Here is a 13039-nt window from a genome sequence, read left to right on the forward strand (position 1 = left end):
CGACATTTTTGATGAACTCACTCAGCGCACATTGTACATTGAATGGCGTTCACTCCGACACCCTTCCTGCACAGCACAGGGCCACTTCCCAGTTCTTTCCACCTCCCCACATGCTTTACCACTTGCCATCACCTTCGTCTTTCCGATATTCACCTTCAGACCTTTTGTCTCCATACATTCCTTCCACTTGTTCATCTTTTCCTTCAGTCCATCCATACTTTCCGCAATCAACACCAGATCATCTGCATACAACAACTCCCACGGTAAACCCTCCTTTACGTTCTGAGCCAGCACCTCCATCGCAGCTACAAATAGTAGTGGACTTAGTACCGACCCCTGATGCACTCCCACCTTCACCTCAAACTCACCACTGTTCCCGTCCTTCGTCCTTACAGCTGTGCACGCTCTTTTGTACATTGCCATCACAACTCTGATCAACCATTCCTCCACTCCTAACTTCCTCAATGCCCATGTCAATACTTTGCGTGGAACCCTGTCGAATGCTTTCTCCAGATCAACAAACCCAAGAAACAACTTCTTCCTCTTCTCCATGTACTTCTCCTGCAACTGCCTCACAATGAAAAGCGCGTCTGTCGTTCCTCTTCCTGGCATAAATCTAAACTGCATTTCGTCGATCTTCACTTTCTTCCTTATCCTCCTCTCCAACACCCTTTCCAATACCTTCATTCATTCCAATACCTTCATTTCCCATACTGCTCCAATAACTTTATCGCTCGGTATGAGCCACACTCCAGAGGGTCACCTTTCCCCTTGTATAGAGGGACGAGGGTACTCAGTTCCCAAACCACTGGAATGCGGCCTACTTTCACCACCAGATTACAGATCTCTGTCATTCTCTTCACACCCCAACTTCCTGCTGCCTTCAACATATCTCCCACAACTCCCGTCGGCCCTCCCGCTTTTCTACCCTTCATTGCTTTTATCGCTTCCTCAACTTCCTTCTCAGTTATCTTCTCTGCCGGTCCTAAAACTGGGTTACTCTCTATGTTGCCATCCCATTCATTCTCTGTATTCAACAGCATTTCCATATATCTTTTCCATCTTCCTTTAATTCCATCTGGGTCGACAACGATTTGTCCCACTTCATCCTTCAAGCAACTCACCCCCATCACATCACACCTCTCTTTCGCTATCTGCTTTGCAATCCTGAATACTGCTTTCTGACCCTCTTCCAAATCCAAGCGTTCTCCGAACATTTTCCGACATGCCTCCTGCGCCTTTGCTACCTCTTTCTTTGCAGCCTTCCTGGCTGCCTTATAACTTTCATGCTCTGCTGTTTCTGCTCCCGTACCCTTCGCCTTCTGCCACTCCTTGAACTTCTTCCTCTTCTCGCCAATCCTCTTTCCAACTTCATCATCCCACCACCATGTTTTCGAGTGCCTCGGTGGTCCTTTTGTCCATCCACATACCTCACCAACGGCTCCCAACAGACTAGCTTTCATTGACATCCAACCACTTTCAATCTCAACCACATCATCCTCGACCCTATTCAGCCTCTCTTTTAATGCCTCCGTTACTGTCACCTCTTTCAACCTCCACACCTTCATTCTCGGTTGGTACTTCACCCGCCGAGCTCTCCTCGCACCTTTCACCCTTATGTCGCAGACAACCAAGTGGTGCTGTGAAACAGCCTCCTCCCCCGGGATCACCTTTGTGTCCCGGAGGTGCCCCCTATCTCGCCTACGCACCATCGGGTAGTCAATGGTTGTCGTCGACCCACCTGACGTGTATGTAACAAGCTTATTATCCTCTTTCTGGAACTGAGTATGACAAATCAACAAATCAGCTCCATCAGCAAACTCCAAAATCCTTTCACCATCTCCATTTCTCACACCATATCCGTAACCCCCATGAACTCCGTCAAAAACATCCATACTCCTTCCCACATGTCCATTTAGGTCTCCTCCTACCACAACAACTTCCTCATCTTTCACGTTTTCCATCAGCTTCTCTATCGCACACCAGAACTTGTCCTTCTCTTCATCGCTCCGACCAACCTGCGGAGCATATCCTGAGATGACGTTCACCAAGAGCTTTCCAATCATCATTTTCACCATCATCAACCTTTCACTCACTCTCGTCACACTCACCACACTGTCTACAAACTCCTCAGAAAACAGGACACCAACACCATTTACGCCCTCCAGGCACCCTTGCCACATAAACTTGTATTTCTGTCCCTGCCTACCCTTCACCATTCTCACACCACTTCCCTTCCATCTCGTCTCTTGCACACAACATATGTCCACTCTTCTTCTGACCAATACTTCCACCACTTCTCCTGATCTCCCTGTCATTGTCCCTACATTCCATGTCCCAAACCTCAGAAGCCGATCTCCACTTCTGGCTGTACCCTGCCCATATGTAGTTGTAATTGTCATGGTTCTCTTTTTGAGGCAATGTTTTTATGGCCGGATGCCCTTCCTGACGCCAACCCTCTTAGTCATCTCTTACGACACGTAGGGATACGGTGTACCTATTCTAATCCAGGGTATACACTGGGAAACGTTCAAAACATGGAAATTCTGGGGGGTGGGGGGGGGAGGGGGAGGGCGGCGTCAGCATCACGGCTGCGGTTTAAACATATTTAAATAATATTTAAACAAAACCATGAAAAACAATCTGGGAAAAGTCTCTAAGTGAGAACGTGGATTTAAGAAAGCAGGAGCAGAGGTGGAAGAAAAACGAGATATAGGGGGTGGGGCACAAGTCGAGACGAGGAGGAGAGCGAACAAGCACGTGTCCGGGAGGAGAGAAAGAATTAATATAGAATTTTTTTTTTGGTTTATTTGTTTGTTCTGTTTTCAAAACGCTGGACAAAGGGTAAGATGTTTGTGAGAGGTAGGGGGGGAGAAAAGAAAATCAACCATTTTCCATTTTAGCTCGTTAGCTTATATTTATATACACAAATATTTTTGACCCTTAACTTCTTTTGAGTAGTATATATATATATATATATATACTGTATATATATATATATATATATATATATATATATATATATATATATATATATATATATATATATATATATATATATATATATATATATTGTTACGGACATGGCTAGGATGTTGTTTGCCGAGCGGATGGCCGCCACGCCCGAACAGTTACCCCGACTAACCCGATTCCTGAACGTTGGCCGAATAAGCCACAGATATTCAATGGGGAAAAGACAAAGACGAAGGATGTGAAGAAGAAGAATACCAAAGCAAAAAGGTTGGAAATGCTACTAAATTTATTCCTACTATTTACACAACCAAAGAAACCAAGGAGAAGGAAGGATAAGAAAATAAAATACAGAAGAGGAAAGGTGACACAGTGAAAACTTAGCTTATCTATGGCAGTCTTAATTAACCCTGGACAGAACAAACAAAACGAACTCACGTACACAAGAAGGATGGAATCGTTGGAGGGATGAGGAGGTTCAGGTTCGTGCAAACGGCAGGGCTGGAGGTGACAGCTCCGACTCCTCGCACTCTGGTTCACAGAACGGGCGACAGGGAGATCCGAAGACCGCGGCACGTCGATGTTCACGTGCACGCACTGGTTGTTCTCAGAGTGCTGGTTGGTATCGCGAGCAGGGCGTGCCGATTCTCATTCCCCGCAGGACGTTCGCGCCAAACAGAATGAACAATCCTCCCCACTGGTGTTCTTTGCTCATCTGCCTCCCTTCACAGAACTTCTCAATCTGTGCTCCCTCACTCATCTGCTGCCTCAATCGTCTGCTCGTGCCGCTGTGTGGACGTCGCGTGCTTTGCCAGGACTCGTCTTCTGCTCATCTGCGGTCATCTGCGTCATCTCATCTCAGCTCATCTGCGTCATCTCATCTCAGCTCATCTGCGTCATCTGCGTGGGGAGCGTCCCGCGGCGGGTTATATAGGCCCCGCCCTTCACCATTTGCGAACCTCCCCCAAGCGTTCTCTCTCCGCCCTCTCAAGCCAAACCCCTCATTCTGGGTTGGTCGGCCAGGGCTGGTTCACTCCTCCCCTCTATGACGAGGTCGAGACACGCCCTTCTTCCCCGACCCGAGCACATGTTCAATGGCGGCAATTGCAGCAAACCGCCCAATTCAGTCGGCAAAGGATGCAAAAAGGGGAATGCAGTTGGTAATGGAGACTTTGAGGGAATTGAAAGGGGATCTATCTTATTTAATTCAGTGCAATGGAGTATTAAGTTAATGGAAGACAAGGCCTTACCCTAATACACATAATAAGGAAATAACTGTCAACAAAGATATATGGTGGCCTGCATGTATGTTTTATGGACTAACTACGGGAACGCCCTTTGACCTTTATACAACAACAAACGGAGGAAGGAGGGGTGATATTTTACAACAATTCATAACACAACAATAAAAAAAAAACATTCTCATATCCGCAACAATATATATATATATATATATACATATACATATATATATATGTATATATATATATATGTATATATATATATATATTATATAGATCTCGGGAATCGAACCATGTTCCACACCTTGAGTTCAAGGAATAACAAGCATTTATTGATGAACCAAGTACACAGCGCTGTGGAGGGTGTAAGGGTTATACAATTCAATTGAACAGCATAATTCCAGACACTCCTGAGTTCCTTACAGAAAGAACTTCCTTATATACTTGCAGAGTGTGATAAAAATCTCCGCTAATTTTGGCAAGTTTCAGCAGTATAATACACAATGGGGGAAACGTTGACCAGTACCCCCACCAATGTCCTATCTTCTTTGGCATGAGCAAAGGGCAAGATGCGGGAGGGAGAAAGAGCACCGTGACATTTTCAAAACTTATCTTCCATGTTGGCTTTTGGTCAAGGACAGACAGACGCGTTTTCACTAGGGGTCTAACAAAGTAAGCGGTTTCACTATCTTTCTACATTTTTTGGCACAGTTGGACAATAAAACATAGTTCAAAACAAGAGGGAACATGGTGAGCTTAATCCTTTTCACAAAGCATCCATTATTAAATGCAAACCACAATTACATAAGGCACAATAAAAGGCATGATCTCGACATTCCCCCATTTGGTCTCTATGAGACTACGTATCACAGAGACCAGGCCACATCGGCTTTATTTGCAAAGCAAAAGAGTATAGTGTTATATGTGGCCACATCGGGCTTTATTGAGTGTTGTATGTGTGTCCTCCAAGGGCATGCCACCACATAAAGTACCTTGCATGCATGTTTGAAAGGTGTCATGTTGTGCGTGTTTGGAACATGAAGACTCAGAACATGAAAGTCTATTAACGTTTCGGATCCACAACGAAGGCCTCTGGTCCAGATGAGGTTCTGCTCTGCCAGGGGGCCAACAACCTCCCCTGCGGAACTTGCTCCCCCCACCCTTTGCAGATGCGGTCCTTGCAGATCTTCGAAGTTAATCAACGATCATGCCCATGAGATCTCTCACGTGCTGCTGTTCTGGGGAATACATAATGTTGTCAGTATCTTGTGTCTCATGTTCCTGGTCAGGGTACAGAGCGTTAAAAATCCGAATCACTTGAAGCAAAGAGATCCAAAGCATTTGAAGCAAAGAGAGGGACTTCCTTTATGTCAAAGTCTCCCATGGACGCCTGGTCGGCTTGCGGGTCTAGGATATCCATGTCGGGTCCCTCGACTGCCAGACCCAGCGTCGCAATCAGATCCATAGTTGGGTCGGAAGGGGGTGTACAGCTGTGAGCTTGTAATACATAAGAGGCGTTAGCCAGTACACGCAAGGGGTTTACCACACAAGTATCACAGTCATCACAAACATCAATACAGGCATCAGCCAGTTCCCACAAGGGATTTTCAACACAAGTATCACAGTCATCACAAAAATCAATACAATCTTCTGAAGCGCCGGTCACATCTGCCTTGTTGTAGGACCCATTCAGGTCGACGGCCTCTGTGGTCAAGATCATGGTCTTCCGACGGCGGTTTCTTCATTGTCCATCCTGAAAAATACTTTCTTACACACACCATGGTCAAATTCCTAGCCCCCCGTCCCACCAATTGGCATTTAGTTACCTTATCTCTCAGATGGTTGGCTTATTCATAGCCGCATTTCCTGTGTCGTGTCTGGAAATTTAAATGCCATATTTACTTTCACCAATTTCCGAAAATGCCTTCCTTTTAATCATCTTCCCTACATCTAATAATACATGATTTACCAACCATTTCCCCCCCATTTGGTCAATGGAAATAATCGGTATTCTCCCCTTCAAAATTTCACTGTTATCCTATCAATACCTGGACATTTTTTCCCTTCTTTCCTAGATACGCGAATTTCACACCAGTATATACCCACTGGAAAAATTATCTGAAAAATAACGAAATCGTCTCCAAGTTCTCTAGCTAATCTCCATCCGCAATCGCCAACTTTACCCTCCTATGCATTTTGCCTTAGGTTTTAGAACCTAGAGTCTACTAAAACAACAACAATTAGCCTCCCAAAGCCATTTCCCTGCAAGAGCGGGGGTTAGCCTTGCGGTCCCCATGACAATCTTCTTCATTTTGCTCTATCACCTCCCTTTGAGCAATAATTCAATTGATGTGATTCCCACATACCTGGTGGAGTTCTGTTCACCTGGTCTGCAGAGCCGTGATCCAATCTTCACCAGCCTCCAATCACCTCCTCGATTGGGGTCATTCTGCATGTAGCAATCTAACACAACGTTTTTAAACTTTACATTCATTGGTCCCCCCATTTGCAAGCCAACCCCTTGTATCACCTTCTTATCTCAAAAACAACAGTCCATAACTAACCACTTTCCTTTATTTCCTGTCTTTTCCATTAACATTTTACAACCTTTTCCTCTACTTCCTCAACAATTCCTAACAAAGTCACCTGTCATTGACAAATAATCCATCTGAGTCGACTTTCCAATCCAATCATCTTTGCACTTTCCACGACCTTCTTCACACTTCCTCCCAAACCTTTCCTTCAGACACAACCCACATGAGTTATGAATACAATTTCCCCTTTCAGGCGCATGTCTAGCCACTCACAAAGTGTCCACAAGACAATGTCACCATATTTCACACCTCAGCTCTCGAGACCACCCAGGGGTCCCTTGAGAGATGCATCCTAATGTTAATCAGCTCTCGAGAGCTCAATTTTGAACAGGGGTAAAACCAGCAATACTCAATTCTGCCAAGCAAGAGGCCAGAGCAGTAGCACCCCTCTTCCCTCTGCCCACCATAACTGGCAGACAGACAATGGCGAGCCACAAGCCCCAACCCTACAAGGCTCCAGCTCCCATCCAAAGGACACAAACTCCCTCAGGCTGGCATAATCTCTTTGCCAGCTTATGTACGAACCAATATTGCAAACAAATAGTTTTCCAAACAAAACTCAGTTGTCACCCTATTGCATCATATTGGCAGAATTCACTTCAGCTCTCTACCACTCTTGTGTCGAGTGGTGCCCCAAAATGACATTGCACGAACCCTTTCAACACCTGTCTAAACCTACTGCCATTTAACGACGCTTCCCAGATGACAGTTCCCCATACACTATTCTGGCACAAATTGTTGCATCCCACAGATGCCACGATTATTTGAACAAACTCATTTTCCTAATCCACCTGTTCAATTCTCATTTCAATTTAAAGTCAATCCAATGTCCTCTAATACCTCTCTTAGCATCCCATGCACCTGTTGCGGACACCTGTTTTAGCCTCTGGCCCAATAGCTGCCCAATAAACAAATAATAAAAAGAAAATAACCTGATCTATTTATTGAAATAGACCTAATTCTCATGTTGGTCAATTTTTTCACCCACTGTGACTCTCGCGTCAATCCTGCCATTTCCAACCACATTTCCAGCGAGGATGACGTCACTATTTCATACCTTTCCTCCCTTGAACAGCGGGAGTCCTCCAAGAGATGCATTCCGATGTAAATCACTTCAAAGTACCCGAATAGCCCTACGGACTGTATCACTGAAATAAATCCTGGCTTCAAATCAACTTTCTCAAACTTAACTATGATAAATCTGAAATAATCGCATCATCTTCCTTCGAACTCAGAGCACACCGACCAGTATACATCAAACATTGGATTCATATTTCCACAGACCTCCACCACTCTGTTAAATCCTAAACATGCCCAATGGGCAATCCCCTCTGCTCAGGGCTGCAAAATGCTGGATTCTAACCTTCCCAAACACAGCTCTTGTCCGCCAGGCTGCAAATTCAAAGCATTTTCAGTCCCCCCTTTTTTCCATACACTAGCCAGTGTAAGCCAGCCAAACATAAACAAAGAGGTTCCAGCGAGCTGTGACCTCCATAACTCTAAACAACTCCACTGGCACCTTTTAAAACAAACTTTCCCAGTCACTTACTAAAATAAAGTGCAGCTCTTGTCCGTAGATATACGTTAACCAAGATTACATGAGACTTGACAACAATAGTACTGCCCCGTGGAACAAGGCATCAGAGACAACTCCCCTCCACCTTGACTTACCCCAGGTAGAATTTGGCTACTTACAGAGAAAGTACCTGCACAACACATTTACAAACCAATTCGTCCCCTCGCATTAGGGGACATCACAAATGTTCCACCACAATTCACAGCAGGTGACCACCCACCTGCCTTCTGTCGAAGTCCAGTTCAATTTTCTGAGTTTCCATTCTCAGACAGACAGACAGACGAACCCCCAACGTACTAACAGGATGGTCTCACAGAGGCCATTCCATTCAAACCTGTAGGCTGCCACGATTCTTCCCGCCAGGACACACCATCATAGTCACCATAGTCACACGACACGTCAGCAGACACAGTGAATGACATTTGACACCATAACAGACACCGCAGATACTGCTCCTCCTTGATCCATATTTGCAGACGCAGTCAGACACACCCAGTCGGACAGACAGACTGGCTCCACATTACAACTGCAAACATCCGAAATGACAACAGCTAACACCAAATATTTATTGTCCCCCTTTCAGGGAAGTCAAATCAACCACCATTAAAGCACAAAACAGAAAACGACCATATACTCAGAGTATACACCATATACTCAGAGTGAGACCCGAAAATCAAGCAGACAGACCGATAATCGAACCTGTCTTTCGACACTGCCGAACGACAAGTCTGCAGACACTGAGGGAGTGACTTTCGACCCCCAGTAAATACCGCGGACACCGCTTTGGTCCGCACCTGCAACTCCATCACGCGCCTCCAACTCCCTCAAAATCAGTGTTCAAAGACATGACTCCATGGACAGCCAGAAAGTCAGACAAATACGGACACACACACACACACAGAGATAGACACAGGTGGGTTATCGCCTGCATTCTGTACAAATTCCATGTTCCTGTCCATAAGTTGGCCCATCAAGTGTAACCCCTTTCACAAAACCTTTTCTGAGGGTCAAATGTAACAGACAGACAGACCGGCAAATAGGCAGGGGCAAACCCCGAGGCCCCAGACACCATCACCACACACATACCCTGCATCACATAGGAGTATCAACATTTGTCATAGGAGTATCAACTTAAAATATCCACCCGCTCTGGTCCTCCAGAGCTGAGGAAACCAGCCAACCTGAGCCCGACAGCAAATGCCATATGTCTTCGTCTCAAATCGAGGGCAAAATTTCACAATGGCAAACAATTAATATATTGTCCACATTCATCTTGGTCACCCCAACCCATCCTGGCTCTCCCAAGAGCTCCGTGTCCGGACAGACAGACAGATAAACTGACCGGGTGAAACCATAACCATCCATCCTTCCGATTGGACTCACGCCAGCATCACATGTCATTCTTGCCTTCATTCAACGCATTCTGCCATCCCAAGTCGGCCAAATACAAGCCCCGGCCATGCCGTTGAATAAACACCCAGTCGGTTGACAGCCTATCATTTTTGACTTTTACTCCCATTCTCACTTGCTACATCTGGAGAGCCGTTAATGTGGGGATGTAATTGAACACTTGTTTTAAAGCCCTGTCTACACATGCTCTCCATAACATACTCATTATTCCCTGCCAATTTTCCCCAGCAGACTGAGTCCCACATGGCATCTCAAAATCTAAACTGATACCTTTTATTTCTTCCCCAAATTTACTCATCCGGATTGCCCAACGCCCGCAGGCAATTTGGGGAACCCCTTGTCAATCAATGACACACATCAATGACACACACACAATAAACACAAATACACGCTGCAATGACAGATCATTCATTCCCTTATACACACATACCATGTGACTGACCCTTTATTCTCCATACAATACAGTATAAATTCATGCACACTCATGCACACTCCAATCCTACCTACCTGTGAACTTACCTGGCTCCTTGCTGTGAGCCGATCCATCCCTTGGTTTCTACCTGGATTTCTTTCTTCCTGTGCTTTTGAAGTCTCAGCACTTCTCCTGCCTTTCTCCTATCTGGTACCTGCGCTTTTCTGATTCCAGTTTAATTTATCCTTCTCCAAAAATCACATAAACATTTCCTATTTCCACATATAAGAAATAACCAATATCTCCCTTGAGATACAAAACAAAACGCTTCCAACTCTAGCATCCCAAAGTCTTCCTTGGAAGCATGCTCGACAATGCAGCACTGCTTCCACTCAGCACACAACATACATGTGCTCACTCCAACACATCACTTCAAGCTACCTCATCACTCGCATTGTTCACACACACGAATGCGTCTCCTGCTTGTGCACAGCATGGTCCGCATTCCTGTCTCGATTTTGTCCCACCTCGCTGTTCCCCGCGAGGCAGCTACTCCGTTGCCCCGGCAACCTGCCTGCATGTCTCGGCTCGCGTGTTTACAGCTGGATTCCACACACCTCGTACATTATAATCCTCTCTGTTTTATTTCTCCAGATCTAACCTCATCTTTTGTCCAGAAAGAGCTAATACTTGACCTACCTATAGCATATTGTCAGAACTCCTTCCTTTGGGTAAAACCTGCACCGGATGTGCATGCCTTAAATCCTGAGACAGGACAAAGAAGGCCTTGAGGGGGGGGGGGGGGGGGGGTTTATCAGATACACACATCCAGTGCGTAGCTTAACTTAAAATACTCATCGTCCTACCTTCCTTGGGCTAGTCCCTCCAGCGGGTCGAAGATCGGGCCGCCCCCCGATCTGTAATACCCTTCTCTTAACACAGTACTATTACTCCGACATACCTTAATCTCCCTTAAGATATTTAATTAACGTGCACGGAACATTTTCCCGTCCATGCGCCCAGGCGGTCGCTCCCAGTGCACGGCAGCATGACCCCCATTTGCAAGAAGCAGCTCGTGATGCGTACAAGGCGCAAGGAAGCGCCCCGAGGCCATCCACCGAAAAATCCTGCCTTCTAGTTTACCGCGCCGATATTTCCCTCATCCGGTCCTCCCGCGGTGCTAACTCGCGGTCAATGCTTATATAGCGCTTCTAACTTGTCTAACTTATCACCCATGCCAGGGCTTTCCTAAAGGGGTTCTCCCTTCTTAACTTAGCTTAACACTTATCCTGGCCATCCTCCTTGGGTCCCCTCCGTTAGTCCGCAGCCAATACTTTCTCTGGTTACTATCAACCCCATCAACTCCATCTTGTCTCTAGACTGCCCTGCCTGGGAAGTTCTTGGCTTTACCAAGAAGTCCCCCCTTTTTGCTAACTGACCCCCATTTCTTGGTTCATCAATAGACAACTTGTTACCCGAGCCAAATAGGCCTGTACTTACACACCAGATTCCAATTTGTTTGTGATCCAAGCACGGAACGACGAAATGGAAGACAGACAGCCTGAGTGAGTGAACGGAGCTCAATTTGGAAAGACCCCTCAGTATGAAAACTCACGTTAATCGAATCAGTGCTGGCCAGCCTCTCCGCTGAGTCCCCACAGGGTCTGCCTCCCAAATATCGCTCAGAGTCGGATCCCACTTCTGACACCAGATCTCGGGAATCGAACCATGTTCCACACCTTGAGTTCAAGGAATAACAAGCATTTATTGATGAACCAAGTACACAGCGCTGTGGAGGGTGTAAGGGTTATACAATTCAATTGAACAGCATAATTCCAGACACTCCTGAGTTCCTTACAGAAAGAACTTCCTTATATACTTGCAGAGTGTGATAAAAATCTCCGCTAATTTTGGCAAGTTTCAGCAGTATAATACACAATGGGGGAAACGTTGACCAGTACCCCCACCAATGTCCTATCTTCTTTGGCATGAGCAAAGGGCAAGATGCGGGAGGGAGAAAGAGCACCGTGACATTTTCAAAACTTATCTTCCATGTTGGCTTTTGGTCAAGGACAGACAGACGCGTTTTCACTAGGGGTCTAACAAAGTAAGCGGTTTCACTGTCTTTCTACATTTTTTGGCACAGTTGGACAATAAAACATAGTTCAAAACAAGAGGGAACATGGTGAGCTTAATCCTTTTCACAAAGCATCCATTATTAAATGCAAACCACAATTACATAAGGCACAATAAAAGGCATGATCTCGACATATATATATATATATATATATATATATATATATATATATATATATATATATATATATATATATATATATATATATATATATATGTATATATATGTATATATATATATATATATATATATATATATATATATATATATTGTTGCGGTTTTGAGTTCTGGTAACAGTTTGTATAATAAAGGTTAAATTTCCCCCTCATAGTTAGTCACACAAACAACATGTAGCCTCGCAATAGTGTAGTTCTCTCTTAGTATTTGTGAGATTAGTCCTTTTCCGATGTTAGTTCTGCGTTGAGTAGAGTAAGGAGAATAGGTCCGACTCCTACTTATATTGCCTTATCCCACCTCCATCGCCTCATGCCTCTTTGTGCTGCCTTTGGCTCTTTTGGCGCGAATTAACACGAGGCAGGCCTAGGAGGGTCGGGGCGGGACCGAATGAGGGTGGCAGAGGAGCTGACGGTAAGCGCGAGCCGCCAATCAGGGCTCAGAGGGTGTGGTGGCAGCACTGCGCCACAGGCAGTGGTTGGAAGGTTTGAGAAGGTTCGAGAATGTTCGGGGCATATCAATATA

At 45.3% G+C, this 13039-nt stretch overlaps 1 long non-coding RNA gene across 1 annotated transcript; it reads right to left on the reverse strand.

Annotated features, from left to right (window-relative positions):
• Window positions 1–4521: 4521 nt before the first annotated feature.
• On the reverse strand, window positions 4522–10441 carry LOC144893292 (uncharacterized). Its single transcript, XR_013624323.1, has 2 exons — window positions 10311–10441; window positions 4522–6951 (listed from the first exon to the last, which is right to left on the reverse strand). It is a non-coding gene; the product is annotated as an uncharacterized LOC144893292 (long non-coding RNA).
• Window positions 10442–13039: the final 2598 nt, after the last annotated feature.

The sequence above is a fragment of the Myxine glutinosa genome, chromosome 8 (assembly GCF_964187855.1).
Source record: "Myxine glutinosa chromosome 8, kmMyxGlut1.1, whole genome shotgun sequence".
Classification (NCBI taxonomy): domain Eukaryota; kingdom Metazoa; phylum Chordata; class Myxini; order Myxiniformes; family Myxinidae; genus Myxine; species Myxine glutinosa.